The sequence below is a fragment of the Tamandua tetradactyla genome, chromosome 1, assembly GCF_023851605.1.
Source record: "Tamandua tetradactyla isolate mTamTet1 chromosome 1, mTamTet1.pri, whole genome shotgun sequence".
Taxonomy (NCBI): Eukaryota; Metazoa; Chordata; class Mammalia; order Pilosa; family Myrmecophagidae; genus Tamandua; species Tamandua tetradactyla.
Genome location: NC_135327.1, coordinates 174,983,616 through 175,010,231, shown reverse-complemented (window position 1 = coordinate 175,010,231; position 26,616 = coordinate 174,983,616). Strand labels below are relative to the sequence as shown.

Here is a 26,616-nt window from a genome sequence, read left to right as displayed (position 1 = left end):
GGTGATTAACTAAAAAACTTGCTATTGAATTAGGCATGGGTGAGAGAACTGTGAAAGATTTTGGGGAAATGTCTAGAAGGATTCTGAACTCATGTTGCTCCCTGTGAATCTTTTAGTTCTCACTCACCTTTGAAGAAAGTCGTTGAGATTGTAAATAATTATGAAAGTTTATAGGAAACTCACCAGAGCCATATTCAAAGAAAAATGCTCATTCTTTTATCAGACAATTAGCAAAGAATATTTTTAGATATTTTACTGCAACTTAATGTATAAAGTACATATATATCTTTTGTTTTTAGTAGTTTTCCACTTTGTGTTTTAAATGTATCACTTTGTGGCCATGATTGCATATCAGTGCTTTCCAAATGTGTTATATACTATGCCAGAGCCTTGTGTAAATTGTCCTGTGTAATCCTCACAACAGCCCATTGAGGAGTGTCTGATTATTGTCCCCATTTTAGAGATGGGGAATCTAAAGCTTAAATAGCCTAGGTCATTTTCCCATGACCCAAAAGCTAGAAAATACTAGATCTGATGAACTCAAAGTTGAGCCATTTCTATTGATGTAAATTTGAAATAGGAATTGAGATTGGACCCATGAATATATCCATAGTTCTCCAGAAGTGTTTAGTTCAGTTGTTAAGTGTCACCATTTTTATTGGTTGATCACCTTTGATAAAGGACTAACACTAGGCCCATAAGTACAGCAGCAGTCCTTTCCTAAGGGGCCTTCCTGGCTTATCTTCCAGTCTATTGCTTCTATGACATCTTCTTAGCAGCCTTGAAAATTTCACTTCTGTTGTCTTTGAATAATAATCTACTTCTGTAGGTGATTATTATGAGAAGAAAATATTAAGGGAATAGTAAAGAGCAAGTTCATGACATAGTATGAGTTATGCATTAGGTATTTGGATGGGGGACCAGAGATAGGAAAATTGCCTCTTAGTCATGGTATCATTTATTACAGAAATGCAATAAATTTACAAAACATGTTATGGACATTGTGGGGGAAGGGTTTATAAATTTTTCTGGTAACAATGGAATGATAAAGTAAAATTAATTTTCCCATTTTCGTTCTTAGTAATTGATTATGTCTAAAATGTCAGTGATATAATCTTTGTTCAATTTGTGTTGTCTTTAAAAACTTATTTGAATAAAAAAAAAAAGTTAGATCTGAGCTTCAGAGTCCTTGCCTCCCTAACTATATCATTCCTCTTCCAATTCATGATTTTTTAATGTAATGGATTTTTTTTGTTAATACACTACTAGGTGAGTTCTTAATGCATCATGAATTGCTAAACCAGCCTATTAGAATAAAAAACTGGAGATTGTCACCAAGTGAATTATTTTTTCTTAGTGTAGGGATCTTGGACCAAGTTTGGCGTAAATCTTAACTGTGTTGTCTTTATGTCTTTTCTACATCCTGGTTCTCTTTTCTCTTCTGTTTGTCCACATAACTGCTCGAGTCACTATTAAATGATTGTTTGTATATTCTAAAATCGTGTATATTGTTTTACTTCCAAAAAAATGCTTTCAGGTATATGACTTAATTTGATTCTCAGAAGAAGTGTAATAGGGCAGGAATTATGAGCTCAAATTTTTAGATGAAGAAGCTAAGGTTCATAGAATTTAAATGACCCAAGAGGAATATAGATTTGAGTAGCAAATAGAGAAGATCCACTTTACAGTTGAAAAGTTGAATAAAGAAATATTTTGCTCTATAATACAAATATTTAAGTAAAAGAAGAAAAAGTTGAAGGGATCACCGCCTCCTGGTTTGTGTAGAAAAGTGATATGGAGGATTATGAGTGGCTCTTTTCTAGCAACATCTAAGTATGAGATTATTATTATTATTATTATTATTATTATTTTAGGACTCAATTTCAGCAGGAGGGATTTATTTTAAAGACAGAAACTAGTTTTGGTAGAAGGAGAGTCTATTGGTCAGTCTTCTCTGTGTGATTGTATAGAACAGTTTTAGAGTCTGTTTAGATTCAAAATAAACTTGCTGACCAAGTGCAGAGTTTTCCAGTAAAATATATATATAACAACAGTGGAATCGTAAACTCAGATGCAGCTTGTAACATTTGAATGCATTCAAAATAAGTTATATTCTTGGACTTTATTATAAGTAATTTCCTACCATATTCTTTTCATTTTAGGGAAAATGAAGTGTGGTGGTATGAAACATTGTATTTAGGTAGATAGGAGTTTCTCAGTGAAGTTTCACATATATTAGTTTATCTTCTTTTCTGTGGAGTAATTTAGTTGTTACTTCCTATTTTCTGAAGGAGCCCTTTAATGGTAGAGCCAGACAGCAATAAAATGGTCAGGCTGAAGGGTAGAATAGATAATGGATTTAAAAGTTAGGAGTGTGGATTTTAAAAATCAAAGTGAAATTTAGGGATAATAAGTATTGCTTAATAAGATCATTGGCATATAATTAGAAAAAAAAAAAGATCAGTAGCAAAAGACACTTAGAAGCCTACCTTCAGAAGGAGTGTGTTATGTGTTAACTTTATAATGTGAGATATCAGAAGCTTAATGCTAATTTTGACCTTTCAGAGAAAAACTTTTTCTTTCTGGGAAAAAATGGTTTATTTATATCTCACCATGAAGCACCACCATTTTATGTACACGAAGTATATCATGTCCTTATTCATTGTTCCTCTTACTCTCAAAATTAAAAATTAGAGAAGTAATTAAGAGATGACAAGGCAGCAGTATGAACAAAGATTAAAAGAACTATGAATGCCTTGCTAAATTGTGGGTAGGGAATCTTTTCTCTAAAGTACTACTGATTACCTGGGGGGAAAAAAAGAAACCAGACCACAAAGAAGGTAGTGGGAACAGAACTAATGCTTAGGGTTTTTTATTGTCAAAAATATAACACACTCAACTTGTTGTCTTTTGAACTTCAAAACAAAACTAAAAAATAAAAAAGAAAATGTTAATGCATCTGTTAAGAATTGAATCATGTCCTCCCCCCCCCCCCCAATAAAAGACATTTTAGAGTTCTGAACTCAGATCCTGCGAATAAATTCATTTGTAAATAGGGTCTTTGAAGATCTACCTGTTAGATAAATCCAAACTGAATCAGATCAGGTGGGCCCTAATCCAGGATAACTGGGGTCTTTATTAGTGGAGGAAATTTGGACACAGTAGTAGGAGACAGATGGAAGAGCGACCTGGAGATCTGTGAAGAGGCAGAGATTGAGTTAGGGATTACTAGCAAGCCACTTCCAGAATGCTAGTGACTTCGGAGAAAGTATGATCCTCCCTATGCCTTGATTTGCTAGCCTCCCAAACTGTGAGGCAATAAATTCCTCTCATTTAAGGTAACCAGTCTGTGGTATTTGTTATAGTAGTCCCAGCAAACTAAGACAGCATCAAATACATTTTAGCCCTTAATGGAAAGGTACAAAGAGGGAGGAATTGATTTGAGGGAGAAGAAATGAGCAAAGAGAAAGACAAAGATATTCCTGATAAATGGAAGGGAAACAATCTGGTAAATAGTCCAAAAGGCAATACCAGAGCCAAAGAAAAGAGGGAACAATAAAAACTGATCATGTGTGCCCTCATTATTCTAGTTCTGGTATTTTCTTATGTCTCCTGGCCCACGTTTCTGCCCTCTAACTTGGCTCATATCTGTTTAAAGTTTTGTCAGAACTGTCCTTTTACTGACCGCATGTTTCCAAGAAGCTTGGTCATCCTACCTTTGTCTCATCTGAAGTCCATTCTTCCTTAACGTCCATTTTGGGTCCGTGTTGCCACCTTCCAGGGGGTGCCCTCAGAAACTTATTGAAGTGTAGGAATTTAGAGGGTCGTTTTGTTGAACTTATCTTTCTGTTCTCAGTGTTAGCCCCCTTTTTGTAGGAAAATATCTTTTCTAATGATTACAACATACTGATTTTAGGAACACTTTGGATCAACGTGATTAGATATCCAGGCCTAGGTGATTAAGGTTGTAATATCATTTTTGGATATTTGAGATGTTAACAAAAATCACTGTTCAAGAAAACTAACATGTATAATCCCTTTCTTTGGTTGTATGCTATATTCTAAATTAAACAGAAATTAGGATTCCTGATTTTCATCCAGATATCCTTGAAATACATTTATTGAGAAACACCCATTTGACTTGCATTGCTGCAGGCCAGTTGTGATCTTGTTCTTGTACTTGAGTCTCAGCAGGTCATAGCGATGTCCCATTGTTCTCTGTTATCTTTCAGGCTATCTTTAAATCGTCTTCCTGTCCCTCTGCTTCTGGCCACTTGGCCTTAGCCCACTAGGGTGCCCCTCTGAGCAGATTCTGCTGTCTCGCTTATTCTTCATACCCGTTCAGCCTGGGCATGATGTGGCAAGGAAGCATTGCTTCAGTATCAGCAGGCCTCTCTATTCAAGGACTTGTGTATTTGATGATTTTTTTTTTTTTTTTTTTGCATAGACAGTGTAACTGAAACTCAGATGTTCACATATGTTGCCAGTCCTGATTGCCACCTACTCTTCCACCTTTAAGACTTTGTGCATTTCATTGTCTGAGCCCCAGTGCCTTTTCCATTGTTTGGTGGATGAATAGCTAGTCAGCCTCCAGGACTTATCTCAAAATAGATCCCTTGGTGAAGCCTGATTCCCTAGCTCTTAATCTCCCCTTTTCTGAAATTTCATGCTACTTTTATCATCTGATTGTATTCTGATTTTTAAAAATTTCCTGTCTCCCCATTAGATCCTTGAAGCAGGGTTTTATTCATCACTGACATACTTAATACAGATACCAAAGGTTTTTGGAGTGGGGGTGGGGATAGGGTGGTGACATCTCTTGCCTAATCGAAGCAGAGGAAACAAACACAAGGTACATTTCCTTCACTTCAATTGGAATCTCAACATTTGCATTCTCTGGGCTCTTAGTTTGTCCAGTTCCTTGGCATGTGTCCTTGATATGCCTGGGGTCTTGATCTATCAGGTGTTCTTGAATTTTCATCACACAAAAGACAGTTTGATTTGTTAGGATGCTCTAGTTGTTACAGTATATGTGTGTTCTTAAACAGAACCTAGTGCCGTGCTAGTGGTAGTGATTGTTATGCTTCTTATTTAGCAAACGTAATAAAATTTTAAGTGTTTTGCAAATATTAACGTATTTTATCCTTATAAAAATCTTACCAGGGCACTGCTGTGTTACCACTCCCATTTTATAGGTAAGGAAACAAAGGCACAGAGAAGTTAAAGTACTTTGCCCAACATCAATAACTAGTAGGTGAATGATACAGAATTCCAACCCAGGAGGTCTGGCTATTGATTGCATGTAGTTAACCCCTATACTTTACTGCCTACGTCTTTGGTGATATATTTTTTTGAGCTCTAGAGGTTGTTTATTTCTATCTTTTCAACAAAGAGAATAATGGGGCGTCTCACACAGGCGCAGAACCTTGGACCAGGAAGCAATTTCAAACTGAAATTGTTTTTGTTGTATTTTTCCATTATCTCCTATTTATGACATGATTCTGGTTTTCCGATTATGGTTGTTAGTGATTATGGTAGTTTTCTTTTATAATTATTCAAGTTCTAAAAGTGAGTGAATTTAAAGAAAAAGAACAAATAAATAGCGATAGGTCTTAAATAGTGGAAAACGAATACAGCAAAAAGTGCAAAGGTGGTACATGAAATACTGATAGGATATTGTAAATGAGTTGCATATGGAGGATGAAGAAGAGTTATGGGTAGGACAGGCTTCTAGTTTGCCTGATGGAATTGATGCTGTTTCTATTAACAAGCATAAGAGAACCTAACCATGAAAAAGTAGCAATTGAGGGGACAAGAGGAAATAAAAAAGACATGGGAGGACATATATTAATGTTCAGTTAGTATTTTACTCACGTTGTAATGTAATTATTTAGGTCAGATTGAGTTTACATTTGGTAAACTCACTGGTGCCAAAAAAATTTTGCTGGATAGTTTAAAATTTTAATCATTTCACCTGTTTGGGGTAATAGAGGTGGAGTCAGTTCAGAAGGGAAGGGTTATGCAGAACCAAAAGTCAGTTTCTAAGAAGTCAGTCCAAATGACACTAAATCAGTGGGAGGAGGGCAAATCATTTGTCTGAAAGGTAGAAAATATGTGAATCAAGTTGACCAATAAGAACGGTATAGAAGTAAAATATAAGGCAGGTGGGAAAAATTGGAGGGTGAAAATAGCTTAGGCTAAAGTTGGGGTGACCCAAGATTAAGTTTTGTATGAAGTAATACACACCTATTTTCCAAAAACCATTTTTTATGTACTTCCACAACAAAATTATGGTTTCTCACAGGACTTTTGTAGGAAGAAGGAAAATGAAAAGAATTTGAGCCACCCATGCCTTTGGATACTTTAGGCCGTTTATTTGGGTCCAGTGTCAGGTTCTGCCTTGGCCCAATGGCATTCTTACGGTTGCTAGGCACAGTCGGACTCCAAAAAACTAGTCCTTCCCCTACTACAGTTGTGATCTCAAAGTAGTTTCTTCTGCTCTGTGTTTGAAGGTGATATTGACAGGTTTTGAGATGATGCCCTGGGGTGTCAGAACCCATCCAACCTATAGCTTTGTTTGGACAGAGGTATGCAAGTCATCTGTTATCCACTTTCTGGGCTGGAACTGCTTCCCATTGGTCCCTGTCAGTCCCTGATTCACCCAGTTTGGGCTACTTCCTTTCTATAACTTTGATGTTTTAATTTAGATACCACGCATGCTTGCTAAGTCTTCTGATTGCTGCTCTGTGTTTGTGGAACTTTCTTCTCCAGAAAAATTGTTTTCTCAATACCCTGTTAACTCTTGATTCTTTATGATTGAGAACAGTCTAAATATTCTGTGCTACTTTTTTAGGACTAATCTTCAATTACATCAAGTGCCTCTTAATTTTTCTCATTTACTCCTCTTAGTTTTGTTAATTTTTCCTTCTCCTTGAGTCAATCTTCTTTCACACATAGCATGTCTGACAAATTGCCATGAAGCTTACCTAGAACACAGTGTTGGTAAGGATTGAAGCCCCATTCAGATTCAGTGAGTAAAGGATGGTGATAGCTGAGCAGTGTCTACCATGAGCATGGGATTAGGAAATGGTGACACACCTCCATCTGCCCTCCTCTGGAAGGATTTTGGAAGCATCTAATTGCTAGTCCACTGTTGATCTATAATGCATTGCAATGAACAGTTTGGATCAAGAGAAATAGAACTAGTAAGCTGCCTGCTCTGAGCTATCTCTTGGTGCTAAAAAGAGGTGGATAAATGATACATAGAAATGTACATATTAAATTGAGAGAGGTATACAAAAGGGAACTTCAAAAATCTGCGTTCTTTACTCACCTTCTCTGTCAGAAATCTAATCCTTCAAATCTCAATAGTTTATAACTATAAGAAAACTGAGAAATAAAGAGTGCATTTAGTTAAACCTGCCTGTGTCTGTCAGAAACTTGAGCACTGTGGACAAGTGGAGGAACCGGAGGGAATCTTACCACTCATTCAGCCCCTGTCAAGCATATAGGGAACATCTATTATGCACTTACCATGCACTGTGCTAGGCTCTGTCATATAGCAATAAAAAGACATCCTGCCTGCCTTAAAGGAGTTCACAGTCTACTAGTTCTACTTTTATTTTTATAGTTATTTGTTAATGTAAGTTTTTCATAGGAAAACCTATATCTGATTTTCTCATTCGCCCTCCCACCCCTAAACAACAGGACTTTGTGCAATGCCTTTATAGATAGGAGTTTCCCTGTAATTATTGCTAAGTGAGTTGTGTTCTGTAGGTTGCAAGTGCCATAGGGCTTTATAAAAAGGTCAGTAGAGCCAGGCATAGCTTTGTAGAGAATGTGATAGAGGTAGCTGTGTCATGATGAAGGGATTTGATAAACACACTTTTATTGACTGTGATTTGGCGGGTTTTCTTAACTTCTGTAACCTGCAGTATGCTTCACTGTAAAATTGGGAATATAATTTAGGCAATGTTTATTTATTTTACTGTTCCTATTATGAGCCTTCTCTGTGCCATGAACTATGTTAGGCATAGGTTTGAGAATTTAAATCTTAGGGTAAAGAATGAAGTTAAATGATATAATGAATATGAAAGAATAGTATCAACTGTAAAGTGCTATATAATTGTGAGTTGTGTCATTGATATTTGTTACTAGAAGCAGGTTTCCCCAGACTCCTGAGTTCAGGGATCTGTCTTATTAGCCTGTCATCCATTTTGTTGAAGTGCGCTCAGAAGCCTGAAGGAGCCTGGCTGGACTGGAACTTAGTATTCAGGGCAAGGGCATATGTTTCTGACCGATTTCTTGGGTCATCTTAGGCATTTATTGAAAAAGGTTAATCTCTTCCTTGGAAGAATGCCTAAAATTTTAAGTTTTAGACCATACATCAGAAACCAGGGTCCTTAGAGGTTAAAGGATGCTTTTAAGAACATGAAACGAATTTGTCCCAAGGGGAGAATAGATCCAAGTTACCTTTGCTCATATTTTAAACTTGACAAATTAAACCACCTATCTGAACAAATACTAAAATTAAGACAGTTTTTACATAAAACCTCCATGATTTTTCTAAGGTTGGGGATTTTATATAATAATCTTTTGTTTAGAATAAACACTTAAAATTTTTTGTTAGACTGTAGCAAACTTGAAGTTTTTGTTGAAAGGACACTGATACCTGTTTTGAGCTTAAATGTGGGAAAACTCCCATTATGTTTTCCCACCTGAGAGCAGCATAATTCTCTTTAAGGCACCAGATTTCCGTACATATACAGAGATGGTGGTTAAAGAAAATAATTCCTTATACCTCATGATGATATAACCTAATTTTCCTCCTTTTTTCATTAATTGTCTTCCTGTTTTATTAATTTTAATTTTGAATATAGTGTTTGATACCTTAATATATTGGTAACCCATTGTTTCAGTGTTTTACTCTATTTAGTGATATTCCATGGCATACCAATGGCATGATATGCATTATTGTCGTTCTAGTACATTTCCCCTGTGTTCCGGAGCACAGTTTGTTTTTTTAGTTTTGCTGTTCACTAACGCCTCACTAGAAGGTATACATTTGCGATATTTGGAAAGTGCTGGTGGAAACATAACTGGCATTCAGCACTTGTAGGCCCCTATTATCTCACACCTGGATCCTTTCATGCTTTCCTCTTTAATGCTTTCCCTACTGGCATTCTCTCCTCTTTCTAATCCGTCCTATACACTAAGATTAATCTTCCTGAAATACTGTTTTCATCATGCTCAAAACCTTTAGAGGCCCCCCTATGGCCTAAAGGATAAAGTCCAGACCTCTTAGCCAGACAGTTAAGTCTGCCTATAGCCTAGTTCCCTCTTACTTTCTGACCCTCTTACTGTAATTCTCTCTTCAGCTGATGCTCTCCCCCTGACCTTGTGTCTTTCCTCCACAGTACCTCTGTTTATTGTCCTCTTGCTTGCAATATCCTTTAGTTCTTTCTCTGCCCATCTAAATCCCTCTCATCCATCTTTCAAGTTCCAGTCCAGCTGGTCAAATCCCTTTTTCCCTGCAACATTCTCTGTTCTTATCATATTATCTTTTATTATGGTTGCTTATGTGTACAACCTGTGCACTGACCTCCACTCCAATTTGTAAGTTGCTGAAAAACAGCATTTATAGACAAGAACGGATTCTCAGTAGTTTATTTATAGTTCTCTGTGTAGATGTGAGCTTTAGGGTTGTAGTTTATGGTCATTGACTGAGATGCAGTAGGCTAGTTATTTATTGTAGTCTATAGTGCTTAGTGTGGGGTCTGAGGGATTTGCACAAACTAGGTACTCATTAAGTGCTTATTGAATAAATGAATAGATATTTAATTTCATTTATTCTTCATATGTGTATATTATTTTAGCGTTTAATTTCATGTGTGTTTACAGTTTGGCTTCTTTCTTTGGTGCAGGAAAAGACACATTTAAATTGCCCCCAAATTGCTGATGGACCATAATGAATTGTGTAGTCTGGTTAGATTGTGACTGTTTGCCGAGTAAGTTGCTATTCAGGTCACTCTCAACCAAAACGGGAAAGTAAAATGCTTCAAGAACTATTTGGAGAATATAATAATTAATAGTTTTATGTTGCATTTCATCTCCTGAGGATACAGACTGCCTCAAGTGACAGAACACTCCAGTAGGACAAAAGATGGATTATTGTGAAGACCAGCTAGGTAGCCTTTTTACAAATATTCAAGCCAGTAGTCAGCTCTTCCTTGATCATGTCATCATTACTGCTGTATTCTTCTGACACCAGACAAAAAGAATAAAGGGAAAAGATAGTGGGGCTTAGGAAAGAATTCCTTCAGTGCGTAAACCAGGCTTGTCACACTGTAGGGGCATAGTGTCTGGTTTTAATAATCTCTTATGTCATTTGCAATTTACTATTAGAAAAATATAAACCTATTTCTTAGAACTTTTGTGAAGATTATGAAACATCACTTATGCTCTTCTTTCAGGAAAATGGTGGAGGGGGTGTTAATTTGTTAAATGTCGTTACACAAGCTTGTTTTCAGTTTCAGATTAATAGCAGGTGGTAGCCAGTTTTCAAAGCGAACAGCGTATCTTTTTAGTTTAGTTAGAAAAGGCCCTAATTCTTTGCTGTGGACTGGAATATTCTGTGCCAGGTGACAAATGATGAGGATCAGAAAACAGTCAACATTAAAAAAATAATAATAGAATAGCTGGCTAATACGGAAAAATTTTTAAAGGACCAACCCAGAGTTTTCAGCAAAATATTTCTCTTACTACAAACTAGTTGAGTTACAAATCTGGCTGGTTATGCATTGAGTGTGTGTGTGTGTGTGTATTTATTAAATAAGTGATTAATACATGCTTTTTAATGGGAGGGTGGCAATGATTTCATATTTTGAATAATGTATTCAGAATTTCTATTTTTGGATTCTTTTTCTTATTGACATCAGGTTTTTAAGAATTGCTGAAATATTGTTTAGAACTCATGCTTTAAAATATGAGTCAAGAGAGCCTGTTTTCTATTCTTAACTCATAACTAACTGGGTTTATGATCTTAAATGGATCCTTTAACATCTAAAGCCATTAGTTTATAAGATATATTCCTGCTTAAAAATTTTTTTCTTTCGTCTGAGTATTTTTAATAGCGTTAAATGTCATTCACAGTTTGTCATTAACATCATCATCTTCCATGCAATATACTTGCACTTGTTTTAAGAGGCTGGAAGGTGGGAGTTACTTTCCTTTGGCCCGGGATCTGTTGACATAGCTCCTTATCTTGAAAGTTCTTAGTAGTTTTCTAACATCTGGTCAAATGATGGATTAATGAAAAGCGTATTCATAGGAGACTGATTTTTAATCCAAAATGAAAATTTATTATTAAAATGGTTGCTGTAATCATAAAGCAGACAAGGATGCTCATGTTAGATAGTTAATAATTATCTGACTTCCCAACAAGCTAAGTGAAATCAAAATCTTGAATTTGCTTTTTATTATTGGGCCAAACCCAGGGAAGTTGTCTGTTTGGTGCGCTCTAGTGAGAGAAGTCCAAGGTTCTGCCTCACCTGACAGTTCTTCCAGCTGTGGATTTCAGGCACGTCTCTTCACTGGTCTGCAGCTGTTTCCTGAGTATAAAAAAATAAACATTTAAAAAGGTGTAAAAATCGTACTACTTCATATTGCTATAGTGAGGATTTCTAACATGATCATGTGGCTTTATGTCTTTAAAGACAAAAAAGGATGTTAAAAATTGACATTTTTGTTGTACCCATTCCTGAGTTTCTTGGCTACAAACGTCCAGTTAAAGTTACCCCCTGTGTGCCAAGGCATTCTAAAGTTTTGGATTCTGGAGTTCTCTGATTCATTATAGTCCTCCCCACCAGTGTACACATATGGATTAGAACAAAGCTAAGTCTAAGCTAGCCAGCCCAAGGAATGAATCAGACAAGAAGTCTAATTGCTCCTCTCCCATGATCTCCACCTCTGATAGGCAGATGAAGCTGTCTTCTCCTTCCTCTTCAATCAACTTGATCTAGTTGTTTACATCCTATCTTGTGCACGCTGTTGCTTTTCTTACTATGATTCATGTTTTGGGTGCATTCTCTTCTTTCCATCCCTCCTTTCAAAGACTTTCTCTGTTCTTGCTTTGTTCATGACTGAGGTTGTCGCTGGTTATTATTCCCATGAACTCATCGCTTACCTTTTTTCCTTTGTCAGGTAAGCTGGAGGCTTTTTAAAGAGGCTATAGATTTTCAAGAATCCCCTCACTGTAGGATTTGGGGGGAAATGGGATACCTTAAAAGGCTGGGGACTCCTTCATTCTTTCATTACTAGTAGCCACTGTTGAGGAGTAAAAAAAATATATATATCCTTCAAAGACATTTCCAAAATCAGTTTTTATTGTAATACAATGAAGTTGTATCTTACGTAAGGATTTAGGGAAGACATTTTTGTGTTCAAACTTATTCTTGAAAGTCCAACATTGATAGTTTCTCTTCCATTATTGTGTCATTAAGTTTCATTAGTTAAGCAGTAGATAAAATGTTGGCTTTCATTTAAAGGTCTTGTGAATGAAAGCCTATATATCTTTAACCAGTAGATTTCTATTTGCTGGGAAGAGATGTTCACTTTATGAGGCATGCAGGAAATGAGACAGTCGGAGAGTATAGCTGATTTGTGTCTCCTGTCCCAGGCTTCCTGGCCAAGTAAGTAGAATCCTGAGCATTACTTAAAGTTTATTATTCTTTCTCCTTCTGAATTTGCATAAGTTAAATGTGCATATGATACAATTCCACTGTACCAGCCTCTGTAAAGAACATAAATGAGTTGAAAATTCTTCTCATAAATGAGTTGATTATCTTCTCACCTTAATTTTTATGTAGAAAATGAGAACTAGTGTGATTTGGTTAGTAACAGTGATGTGAACTTCTTTTAGAAAAGTGCCCCCTTCCAGCCCTGATCTTACGTATTGGAATTTGCCAGATGGTGTTAGATTCAGGAAGCAGCCCAGTAAGTATTGCTAAGTGACAGAGAAATGAGCTGAGGCCCAGTCGTTTCTCTAGTAAAGTTGCAAACCCACCACAAGTGCCAAGTTAGGCAGAGAGGGAGCATCGCTGCTGCCATGCAGCATGTGCCCCTGGCAACCAGGTGTCACATACACATGGTTATTTCTAAATGTTGTTTAATGTGTGCTTGTAGCATCCTAGCAATTTGGCAGCAGAACATGCTCATTTTTAAAATTTCCTCTGGCCTAGCTATTTAGCAGATTCAAAATGAATAATAGAAGAAATGTAATACACACAATGTGGATGTTAGAGGATTTTAGATATTATTTAACCCATCCTCTTACATTTACAAATAAGAAAATGGACCCAAAAAGATTGAATGACTTGCCTAAGACCATAAGGTAATAGCAAAACTGAAATTAAAGCTTTAGTTGTTTGATTCCTGTTTTGTTGCTTTTTCTACTACAGAGCTTCTGAATCAGATTGCAATTCATAGATCTAACTGGATTTACTCCATCTGGCTTAAATAAGTGAAGCAATTCTAAAGGAAATTGATGTATGCAAACAGATGTAATCTCATTTACTGATTTGCTTTCTGCTTGAACTGGAAGTTGAAGTTGAAGTTGAAGCCGTGCTCAAAGTTTGTTTCTGTCATTGTTTGTTTGGTTTGTGTTAATTAGCAAATCAGATTATATGGCAGCCGTGGGAGTGCACCCTTCAGATCTCTCTTCAAGAGAAAGTCTGCTAGGAGGGGTGCAGTTAGCTGACAGCCTGAAGCTGTAGCACCTTTGGAATCCACTGCAATGTGTTCATTCCCAGGCCATGCCTTCCCCAGGCTGACTGTGCATGATGGGGGTACTAGAATTGGGCCATTCTGCATGCCTGACACAGGTCTGCTCTAATGGACTGTCTTTCCTGTGAGGCACCCCATTGTCCTGGTTAAGTTCTCAGGGTTAAACTATAGTCTCCTTCCTTCCCTCATTCCCATCACAGATGTCAGCCTGCATATACTCGGAAGCTCTCCCTGCCCTTTTCTGCTCCTTCTCTCTTTTATCCTTCCCTAACAGTTCTCCTGGTAAATCTCTTGCATTTCTCATTCTTTTTTGGTGACTGCATCCCAGCAGACCCAAAATGACAGTGTATATAGTAGTTTTGAGTAAAAATCTCTTTATGTTTATTGAATCATTTTTACATTTTTCTTTCCTTTAAAATCAAATCAGCATGAAAAAAAAGTCAGGGAAGGATGGACAAAACACTCTCCCTGACCTTTAAGGAATTCCTTTAGCCAACATGGAACTAGGAGCCTTACTTACTCCTGTAAAATGAACTGGATGATCTTTGGATGTTTTTTCCAGCTCTCAATGTGAAACAGATTGCAACAAAAGAGATAGGCTCCGGCCAATTGGTCCCAATATTATGAACATTAAATCTGAATTTAAATTGAACAAATAGAAGGTAACACAGAGAAAGGAATTTAGAAGTTGTTCAGCAATTTCCTCCATGTTGTCCACTTTATTTGTCACATCAGTGACACCAAATACAGATAGTGCAGTTTAACTAGCATTTCTAAGTGGGGGTGCTTCTAAGATTTTTAATCTCCATGGTAAAACAAGATTATATATAAGTGCTTGGAAATGGAAGTTTTATTTCTTACAATATGGTATAAGAAGCTAGAGACAATTTAGTATAATTGTACCTTAAGTTATATAACTCAGAATGCTTAGTGCTCCTTCATACTCTGTACCACAACAACTGAGGTTTGAAGTTGATACCATCCTGCTTTACATGTAATGGTAGCACTCAACGCTTCGTAACACCATGCTATTCTGCAGCTGAATTTAATCATAAAGAGCCTTCTGCTTTAAGCCCATATAATCACACAGCAGGTTTATTGAATTTGGCCCCCTCTTTTATTTTTTCCTACTTTTCCCTCTTTCAATTCTAAATCTTTAGCATTTCTCAGTTAATTAATAATTCTGACATAGAGCCTTTATTTATTACATGCAACTGAGTCTTCTAGCATTTGTTTTATATTAAATTGCTGAATTTGGTTCAACATGGTCTTTTCTTTTAGATGTGACCCATGTTTATATTCACTCATTTTTTGCGTAAATTGTAGCAGCTAAAGCTACTGTCATCATAGAAAATTAAGCTACTGTTTTGAGAACATTTATTTAGTATTTCTTATGTGCTGGGTATTGTGATGGGTGTTCCTTTTAAAGAATGTATATTGGGAGAAGAAAACAATATATGACACAAATGATGAAGTTATATGTTTCAGCACTGTTGGCACGGAAAAATCATGTTGAAATAATCATGTTACTTTGTAACATGAAACTTGTAAGCTATAGTGGCATCACAACTGTTTTGTTCCCAGGAATGATAAATAAAATATTTAACTACAGGTATGGATGGGATAGTCACTGGCAAAGCAGAACAAATGTTAAACAATATGAGTATACCAGTTCACGTCAACTGAATATCATTCTAGCCCAACTGAATAGCAGTTTTATGTTATATGAGATCCAGTCTGTTTTTAGAGGGAGCCCTAAAAGAAGAATAGATTTATTCTGTTTTTATATTGAATATAAAACAGAATAAATCTGTTTTATACTTTTCCTACTTAGTTATAAAAGTAATGAGTTAAGACTTCCGGAGAAGATGGCGGCTTAGTAAGGTGCGCACGTCTTAGTTCCTCCTCCAGAACAACTACTAAATAATTAGAAACAGTACAGAACAGCTCCTGGAGCCACGACAGAGACCGAACACACAGTGTACCCCAGTCTGGACCGGCTGGACCGGCTGCGAGACTCCGCTGCAGTGAGGTCCCCGAGCGGCACGCACTTCCCCTGGCCACGGCGGCTGGCGGCCGGCACTCCCCCCCTTCCCGGTCTGTCTGAGAGACTCGGAGAGGCGAGTTCCCCAAGCCGTGGCGGCTAGCGGCCGGCACCCCTCCCTCACGGGTGGCTTCCTGGGCCGACTGGGAGCTTCGGATCAGCGGTTTCCCAAGCCGTGGTGGCCGGCGGCCGGTGCCCCTCCCCCACACGCAGCTTCCCGGGCCCGCTAGGAGCCTCGGATCAGCAGTTCCCCAAGCCGCGGCAGCCGGTGCCCCTCCCCCACAGGCGACTTCCCGAAGGGAAAGGAAAGAGTCTCCAACAGTAGTAGAGACTGGATCCAACCTAACACCAATAGTGGCATTAATGAACAACTTCTGACTACTAAAAATAGGCCCTCAGCTCAGGCGAAACTGATCAAGGCGGAAGTCGTCTATTGGGCTAACTGAAAAAGAGAAAAGGGGGCGAAACAGAGCCTTCTGTGGCTGTTTCTATGAAGGCTTGGTTGGGCTGGGCTCAGCACTGGGATTACACAGGTTGCAACTGATCCGAACGCAGAAACAGGCTGCTTTCAGGGCTCTCTACCACCTGAACCTTCCCGCGGGACAGGTGAAATGCAACTCAGGTGGAATCCCTCTCTCAAGGAATTCAGATCCCAAGACTTCACAATTTGAAGCCATTAAAACCAGCCTACAACCTTTACTCTGTCTCCACCACACACCCAGCAGCGAGAGTCTTCCAGAGTTAAAGGAGCCACAACATCTTTTGCTGGTGGGACCCGCAGTCAGACAAGCACCACATACTAGGCAGGATAAGAAAAACAGAGCCCAGAGACTTCACAGGAAAGTCTTTCAACCTGCTGGATCCCACACTCAGGGAAATCTGATTAAATGCCCAGAGGCCAGCAAAAAATAACAAATCACACCAGGAAAATTGAAGATATGGCCCAGTCAAAGGAACAAACCAATAGCTCAAATGAGATACAGGAGCTGAGACAACTAATTCTGAATATACGAGCAGAATTGGAAAACCTCTTCAAAAACCAAATCAATAAATTGAGGGAGGACATGAAGAAGGCAAGGGATGAACAAAAAGAAGGAATGGAAAGTCTGAAAAAACAAATCACAGAACTTATGGGAATGAAAGATACAGTAGAAGAGATGAAAAAAACAATGGAAACCTACAATGGTAGATTTCAAGAGACAGAGTTTAGAATTATTAAACTGGAGGACGGAACATCTGAAATCCCAAAAGAAACAGAAACTATAGGGAAAAGAATGGAAAAATTTGAGCAGGGGCTCAGGGAATTGAATGATAATATGAAGCGCACAAATATATGTGTTGTGGGTGTCCCAGAAGGAGAAGAGAAGGGAAAAGGAGGAGAAAAACTAATGGAAGAAATTATCACTGAAAATTTCCCAACTCTTATGAAAGACTTAAAATTACAGATCCAAGAAGTGCAGCGCACCCCAAAGAGAATAGATCCAAATAGGCATTCTCCAAGACACTTACTAGTTAGAATGTCAAAGAGAAAGAGAGGATCTCAAAAGCAGCAAGAGAAAAACAATCCATCACATACAAGGGAAACCCAATAAGACTATGTGTAGATTTCTCAGCAGAAACCATGGAAGCTAGAAGACAGTGGGATGATATATTTAAATTACTAAAAGAGAAAAACTGCCAACCAAGACTCCTATATCCAGCAAAATTGTCCTTCAAAAATGAGGGAGAAATCAAAGCATTTTCAGACAAAAAGTCACTGAGAGAATTTGTGACCAAGAGACCAGCTCTGCAAGAAATACTAAAGGGAACACTAGAGTCAGATATGAAAAGACAGAAGAGAGAGGTATGGAGAAGAGTGTAGAAAGAAGGAAAATCAGATATGATATATATAATACAAAAGGCAAAATGGTAGAGGAAAGTATTACCCAAACAGTAATAACACTACATGTTAATGGACTGAATTCCCCAATCAAAAGACATAGACTGGAAGAATGGATTAAAAAACAGGATCCTTCTATACGCTGTCTACAGGAAACACATCTTAACCCAAAGATAAACATAGGTTGAAAGTGAAAGGTTGGGAAAAGACATTTCATGCAAGTAACAACCAGAAAAGAGCAAGAGTGGCTATACTAATATCCAACAAATTAGCCTTCAAATGTAAAACAGTTAAAAGAGACAAAGAAGGACACTATATACTAATAAAAGGAACAATTAAACAAGAAGACATAACAATCATAAATATTTACGCACCGAATCGGAATGCCCCAAAATACGTGAGGAATGCACTGCAGTTACTGTAAAGGGAAATAGACACATCTACCATAATAGTTGGAGACTTCAATTCCCCACTCTCATCAATGGACAGAACATGTAGACAGAGGATCAATAAAGAAACAGAGAATTTGAATATTACAATAAATGAGCTAGACTTAACAGACATTTATAGGACATTACACCCCACAACAGCAGGATACACCTTTTTCTCAAGTGCTCATGGATCATTCTCAAAGATAGACCATATGCTGGGTCACAAAGCAAGTCTCAACAAATTTAAAAAGATTGAAATCATACACAACACTTCCTCGGATCATAAAGGAATGAAGTTGGAAATCAATAATAGGCAGAGTGCGAGAAAATTCACAAATACGTGGAGGCTCAACAACACACTCTTAAACAACCAGTGGGTCAAGGAAGAAATTACAAGAGAAATTAGTAAATATCTCGAGGCGAATGAAAATGAAAACACAACATATCAAAACTTATGGGATGCAGCAAAGGCAGTGCTAAGAGGGACATTTACTGCCCTAAATGCCTATATCAGAAAAGAAGAAAGGGCAGAAATTCGGAAATTAACTGTCCACTTGGAAGAACTGGAGAAAGAACAGCAAATTAACCCCAAAGCAAGCAAAAGGAAAGAAATAACAAAGATTAGAGCAGAAATAAATGAAACTGAGAACATGAAAACAATAGAGAAAATCAATAAGACCAGAAGTTGGTTCTATGAGAAAATCAACAAGATTGATGGGCCCTTAGCAAGACTGACAAAAGAAGAAGAGAGAGGACGCAAATAAATAAAATCAGAAATGGAAGAGGAGACATAACCACTGACCTCACAGAAATAAAGGAGGTAATAAGAGGATACTATGAACAACTTTACACTAATAAATACAACAATTTAGATGAAATGAACGGGTTCCTGGAAAGACATGAACAACCAACTTTGACTCAAGAAGAAATAGATGACCTCAACAAACCAATCACAAGTAAAGAAATTGAATCAGTCATTCAAAAGCTTCCCAAAAAGAAAAGTCCAGGACCAGACGGCTTCACAAGTAAATTCTACCAAACATTCCAGAAAGAATTAGTACCAACGCTGCTCAAACTCTTCAAAAAAATTGAAGTGGAGGGAACGCTATCTAATTCATTCTATGAAGCCAACATCACCCTCATACCAAAACAAGGCAAAGATACAAAAAAAGAAAACTACAGACCAATCTCTCTAATGAATATAGATGCAAAAATCCTCAACAAAATTCTAGCAAATCAAATCCAGCAACACATTAAAAGAATTGTACATCATGACCAAGTAGGATTCATCCCAGGTATGCAAGGATGGTTCAATATAAGAAAATCAATTAATGTAATACACCATATCAACAAATCAAAGCAGAAAAATCACATGATCATATTAAATGATGCAGAGAAGGCATTTTACAAGATTCAACATCCTTTCCTGTTGAAAACACTTCAAAAGATAGGAATACAAGGGAACTTCCTTAAAATGATAGAGGGAATATATGAAAAACCCACAGCTAATATCATCCTCAATGGGGAAAAAATTGAAAACTTTCCCCCTAAGATCAGGAACAAGACAAGGATGTCCATTATCACCACTGTTATTCAACATCATGTTGGAGGTTCTAGCCAGAGCAATTAGACAAGAAAAAGAAATACAGGGCATCAAAAGTGGAAAGCAAGATGTAAAACTATCACTGTTTGCAGATGATATGCTACTATACGTCAAAAACCCAGAAAAATCCACAGTAAAACTACTAGAGCTAATAAATGAGTACAGCAAAGTAGCAGGTTACAAGATCAACATTCAAAAATCTGTAGTGTTTCTATACACTAGCAATGAACAAACTGAGGGGGAAATCAAGAAACGAATTCCATTTACAATTGCAACTAAAAGAATAAAATACTTAGGAATAAATTTAACTAAAGAGACAAAAGACCTATACGAAGAAAACTACAAAAAACTATTAAAAGAAATCACAGAAGACCTAAATAGATGGAAGGGCATACCGTGTTCATGGATTGAAAGACTAAATATAGTTAAGATGTCAGTCCTACCTAAATTGATTTACAGATTCAATGCAATACCAATCAAAATCCCAACAACTTATTTTTCAGAAATCAAAAAACCAATAAGCAAATTTATCTGGAAGGGCAGGGTGCCCCGAATTGCTAAAAGTATCTTGAGGAAAAAAAACGAAGTTGGAGGTCTCATGCTGCCTGACTTTAAGGCATATTATGAAGCCACAGTGGTCAAAACAGCATGGTACTGGCATAAAGGTAGATATATCGACCAATGGAATCGAATAGAGTGCTCAGATATAGACCCTCTCATCTGTGGACATTTGATCTTTGATAAGGCAGTCAAGCCAACTCACCTGGGACAGAACAGTCTCTTCAATAAATGGTGCCTAGAGAACTGGATATCCATATGCAAAAGAATGAAAGAGGACCCGTATCTCACACCCTATACAAAAGTTAACTCAAAATGGATCAAAGATCTAAACATTACGTCTAAGACCATGAAACAGTTAGAGGAAAATGTAGGGAGATATCTTATTAATCTTACAATTGGAGGCGGTTTTATGGACCTTAAACCTAAAGCAAGAGCACTGAAGAAAGAAAGAAATAAATGGGATTTCCTCAAAATTAAATACTTTTGTGCATTGAAGAACTTCATCAAGAAAGTAGAAAGACAGCCTACACAATGGGCGACAATATTTGGAAATGACATATCAGATAAAGGTCTAGTATCCAGAATTTATGAAGAGATTGTTCAACTCAACAGCAAAAAGACAGCCAACCCAATTACAAAATGGGAAAAAGACTTGAACAGACACCTATCAGAAGAGGAAATACAAATGGCCAAAAGGCACATGAAGAGATGCTCAATGTCCCTGGCCATTAGAGAAATGCAAATCAAAACCACAATGAGATATCATCTCACACCCACCAGAATGGCCATTATCAACAAAACAAAAAATGACAAGTGCTGGAGAGGATGCGGAGAAAGAGGCACACTTATCCACTGTTGGTGGGAATGTCAAAGGGTGCAACCACTGTGGAAGGCAGTTTGGCGGTTCCTCAAAAAGCTGAATATAGAATTGGTATACGACCCAGCAATACTATTGCTAGGTATCTACTCAAAGGACTTAAGGGCAAAGACAGAAACGGACATTTGCACACCAGTGTTTATAGCAGCGTTATTTACAATTGCAAAGAGATGGAAACAGCCAAAATGTCCATCAATAGACGAGTGGCTAAACAAACTGCGGTATGTACATACGATGGAATATTATGCAGCTTTAAGACAGAATAAATTTATGAAGCATGTAATAGCATGGATGGACCTAGAGAACATTATGCTGACTGAGACTAGCCAAAAAGTAAAGGACAAATACTGTATGGTCCCAGTGATGTGAACCGACACTAGAGAATAAACTTGGAATATGTCATTGGTAACGAAGACCATCAGTAGTTAGAAGTAGGGTAAGATAATGGGTAATTGGAGCTGAAGGGATACAGACTGTGCAACAGGACTGGATACAAAAACTCAAAAATGGACAGCACAATACTATCTAATTATAATGTAATTATGTTAAAACACTGAATGAAGCTGCATCTGTGCTATAGTTTTTTTTTTTGTTTTTTTATATATATATATATTTTTTTTATTTTTATTTTTTCTCTATTATCATTTTATTTCTTTTTCTGTTGTCTTGCTATTTCTTTTTCTAAATCGATGCAAATGTAGTAAGAAATGATGATCATATATCTATGTGATATTAAGAATTACTGATTATATATGTAGAATGGAATGATTTCTAAATGTTGTGTTAGTTTATTTTTTTTTATTAATAATAAAAAAAAAGTAATGAGTTAAAATTTCCAGTTTTCTCTCACACTGGTAAATGATTCATTATTTTATGAATATGTGAGCTACTGTTTTTTATTTAGAGAAGTTGTAGATTTACAGAATAATCAGGCAGTAAATACAGGATTCCCCTATACCACCATATTAGTAACACCTTATGTTAATTTGTTACACTACAATTGATGAAAGTACATTCTTTTATTAATTTTTAAATTAAAAAAATATATAACATCAGACAGACATTCTTAGCATATGATCATTCCATTCTACATATATAATCAGTAATTCACACTATCATCACATAGTTGCATATTCATCATCATGATCATTTTGTAGAACATTTGAATCAATTCAGAAAAAGACAACAAGAAAAACGTCATACATACCATATCCCTTACCCCTCTCTCTCATTGATCACTAGCATTTCTCTCTGCTAAATTTATTTTAACATTTGTTCCCCCTATTATTTATTTTTATGCCGTATATTTTACTCATCTGTTGATAAGGTAGATAAAAGGAACATCAGGCACAAGGTTTTCACAATCACACAGTCACATTGTGAAAGCTATATCATTATACAATCATCTTCAAGAAACATGGCTACTGAAACACAGCTCTACATTTTCAGGTAGTTCCCTCTAGCCTCTCCATTACATCTTGACTAACAAAGTGATATTTGTTTAATGCGTAAGAATTACCTGGAGGATAACCTCTTGACTCTGTTTGGAATCTCTCAACCATTGAAACTTTATTTTGTCACATTTCAGTGTTCCCCCTTTTGGCCGAGAAGGTTTTCTTAATCCCTTGATGCTCAATCCCAGCTCATTCTAGGATTTCTGACCCACGTTGCCAGGAAAGTCAACACCCCTGGGAGTCATGTCCCTCGTAGGCATGGGAGGAGGGTGGTGAGTTTGCTTGTTGCGTTGGCTGGAGAGAGAGTCCATATCTGAACAACAAAAGGGGTTCTCTTGGGGGTGACGCTTAGGCCTAATTTTAAGTAGGCTTGATCTATCCTTTGTGGGGTTAAGTTTCATATGAACAAACCCCAAGATTGGGGACTCAGCCTATTACTTTGATTGTCCCCACTGCTTGTGAGAGTATCAAGAATTCTCCACTTGGGGAAGTTGAATTTTCCCCCTGAAAGCACGTTTTTATAATTGTACTAAGCCACTCTTGTTGCTTTTGTACTTTATTCTTTGACAACCTAACCCTACTACCATGTTATAATGCGAGCGAGTCTCAGGCCCAGTTCTGCAGTGCAAAAATTTATTGGCAAACAGGTACAAAATGGTTCATACATCCTACTCTTTAAAAATTAGCTAATTCCCTGTGCTTTCTTAGTTTAATTGCTTCTTTGTATGAAGATTCATTTGAGGAAATGGGACGGTTTATAGTTGGCTAAGACTACCAGTAACCTCTTAAACCAAGTCGTCCTCAGCCAGGGATGATTTTTCCTCCCAAGAAGCATTTGATAATGTCTGGAGTGTTGGAGTAGGGGATGCTACTGGCCTTTGATGGATAGAGGCCAGGGATGCTGATAAACACTCTACAATGCAAAGGCAGTTCCTGCTATGAAGAATGATCTGACCCAAAATATCAGTTGTGCGAAGGATGAGAAACCCTGTCTTAAGTCAGTGACTGTATTCAGGACTGTTTAGAGCTCACACCTCAGGAACCATCCCTAAAGTTAAAACTTCGGGCCTCACTGTCTTCTCAGTAACTGATTCATGCAACATTTAGGAATACGTCTATCTTAGTGAGCCCTTATATCTTTTTGATAGCTTTGATTTTACTAATAAGGACTCATAGCTAACATTTATCGTGCCCGTTACAGACCATTTTCAATAATAAAATCCCATTTCCAGCAATCATTGTACTAATTGGCAGAGTATCATTGTTGATCAAGACGTGAATGAGTGTACTCTTGTGGAAGCCATCGCTGGATTTTATGCTTCTGGAAAGATTACTTGCTGGACTTTTTGTTCTTGGATAAAATGTTGGCAGCACCTAGTTCAGAGCTTAATCTAAGAAACACATACAGTTTCTGTCACACTGTATATGCCATCATATTTTAAACTAAATTATAATCATTAGGACAGATTTGCTTCCCCCAAACTGTTTCTACTTACTTCTTGTAGATTTAAAGATGCTTCCCTTGTGTGCTGTTCATTTTAGTTCAGCTATCATGTACCAGTATCTCCTCTGTGGAAGATACAGACATAGGCAGAGCCAAAATTATACTTTGTAATACACACACATACACACACACACAAAGATGATTGAAACTCTGCCTGTCTTCACAGATTTACAGTTGAGGAAAAGAGGAATAATGGATAAATAAACATGCCAAATACAAGCAAAGTAAAATGCAGGTGCCCTACGAAATATGTTGAAGGTTATGTTAGGGTACAAAAATGAGAGGTAGAAGGGTTATTTGGCAACAACTAAATGTAAGAAGTAACAATCAAGAAGGGTTTTGGAACATGGGTAAGGTGCTGGGGTGGAGCAGTGCATATAATAGGATGATTTAGCAAAGCTTGGATGGGAATCCAGGTCTCCCATCTCCCTCCCATCTCCCCCCCATCTCATCATCAGGTGGATTTCCTAGTAGGGCATAGTGCTAATAAGTTGTGAATCACAAAATTAGACCAGAATATAAGAGAAATAAATGTATGGTTTTAAAATTATTTTTTCCTCTCTAAAACTATGGAAGAAAGCTCATAAAATTGTTTCTGATTTCATCTGGCACTTAATTTTACTTCTTTTATTGAGTACCTTAATCTGCGCAAATGTTATGAGACAACTTCTGGAAAAGTTTTAAAGCAAAGCACCACTAGATTGCTTTCTGTTCTAAATTTATGTGGCCTGATGACCTCCTCTCTTCATTTATTGTTGGCCTTACTTTTTAATTTCAAAAACCATTCATCTTTGCCCATGCTTTCTTATTTCAAGAGAATAGGCAGATATGCCAGAAGTGGCAGAGGACATATTCAGAATGTATCCAGTATGTTATTCCTGTGAAAAAGTTGAAATGTAGATCAGGGTTCTTGAAATCCCTCTGAGGAAGAAGCAAAAAATAAAAACAAACTGACTTGTTCAAATACTGGGACTTGGGTTTGATTTCCAAACTTTTGATTAAGTCTTATCTTTGTTCTTCATCTCTCTGATCTGTATTCAGCCTAAGTCTGGTCTTTACTGTGTTAGTGGACATAAGTATAGTTTAGTTTAACATTTCAAGATGGGATCTGCTAATGGCTCATGCTTATGGCTCTGACCATTGTAAAGTATGATAAATTTGATAATAGATTGGACATGATTTAAATTCACCTAGGTGAGTCACCTTTAGAAGGTCACCTTCTGGTATGGTTTGTAAAACAAATGCTTCAAGTATAATTCTTTGTTTAGTCATGCCGCTTGGTAAAGGCTCAATGAACCCTATGTAATTTCTCATTTGTAACTAAAGTCTAGTATTCAGCTAATTGAATACATGGCTACTTTAATTATTTTGTTACAGCTAATTGATATTCACAGTGATCATGTTCTTTAGCTTCTAAATATATTAACATCTTCTAAGTTTATGATTCAGCCCCCTTTAATATTTCAGTTCTTTCTCTTTGCTTTATGTCAGCATATAATTTTATTAGGTGGTTCCTATATACTGTGCCTCATATGTTGTTCTGAAAAGGAATAAAGCAAGGTCTTTGCTCTGGTCTCATCTACCTGATCTGCCTATGTGAGCTGTAATATAAATAGAGATATTTGTAATATAAATAGAGATTATCCGTATCAGTGTGAAAGATCAAATCTGCCCCATTTCTTGATATGTACATTTCAGATTGGTTAAAATATTTAGAATAAAAGGAAATGTAGCTAAAGAGATTTGCCCTTTAGATTAATTTAGAGTTGTTGCTTTTTCTCAGTGCTAGTAATCTCTGGCTTCAGAGTATCACCCCATGGAAAACTGAGCCAGGTACGTACTTGTTTTCTACCTTGAACTACTTAAAATTGAACACGGACATTTCAAGGCACTTTGTCATTTTAAATAGTACAAGCTTTCTTATAGCCCAGAATCTTTCCTTAACACACCTTGTATTTGACGTATGATGTAAGAGTGCTGCTTGTGAGCTAAGTGATTGTGGTGTCACTGTGTTCCAATGCCACATACCCTGTACCATACCTCAGTCCCAGGAGCAACCAGGGCTAAATAAGCTAAGAAGCCTAAGCTATGATGCCGATGAGTTTGCTCTATGAAAACTTACCTAGGAGTATACATGTAAAGGTAAATACCTACTGGCATAATATCTCATATCCATAATCACAGTTATCTCTTTTGTTGACCTTATTAAATCCTTTGCTGTAAGCACCTTCAAGTCCTTTCTGAACAAAGGTAAGGCACTAAGGAAGTAAATGCATGTATACTTTATTTTAAATTTAGCTACCAATATTGAGTTAAGTTAACACATCAAAATATTTAACAAAAACTTGATTCTTTTATTCTCCTTTTTTCTCTTGCTTGTGAGACTCTTTAGTTTTCCATAAATGATACAGTTAAGCACAGTCTGCCATGTTTTCAAGCCCAGTCATGCAATCCCAAATCTAAGAGATTCTGAAAACCAAT

The 26,616-nt window shown here is 37.0% G+C and overlaps 1 protein-coding gene and 1 long non-coding RNA gene across 2 annotated transcripts in view; one reads left to right on the top strand and one right to left on the bottom strand.

Annotated features, from left to right (window-relative positions):
* The window catches only part of CHCHD3 (coiled-coil-helix-coiled-coil-helix domain containing 3), a 352,306-nt gene that overhangs the window by 199,804 nt on the left and 125,886 nt on the right, over positions 1 to 26,616 (top strand). The gene's annotated exons all lie outside the window — the stretch shown is intronic.
* LOC143662620 (uncharacterized) lies at positions 11,379 to 26,080 on the bottom strand. The gene is made up of 3 exons (XR_013165522.1): positions 25,977 to 26,080; positions 24,128 to 24,200; positions 11,379 to 11,609 (listed from the first exon to the last, which is right to left on the bottom strand). It is a non-coding gene; the product is annotated as an uncharacterized LOC143662620 (long non-coding RNA).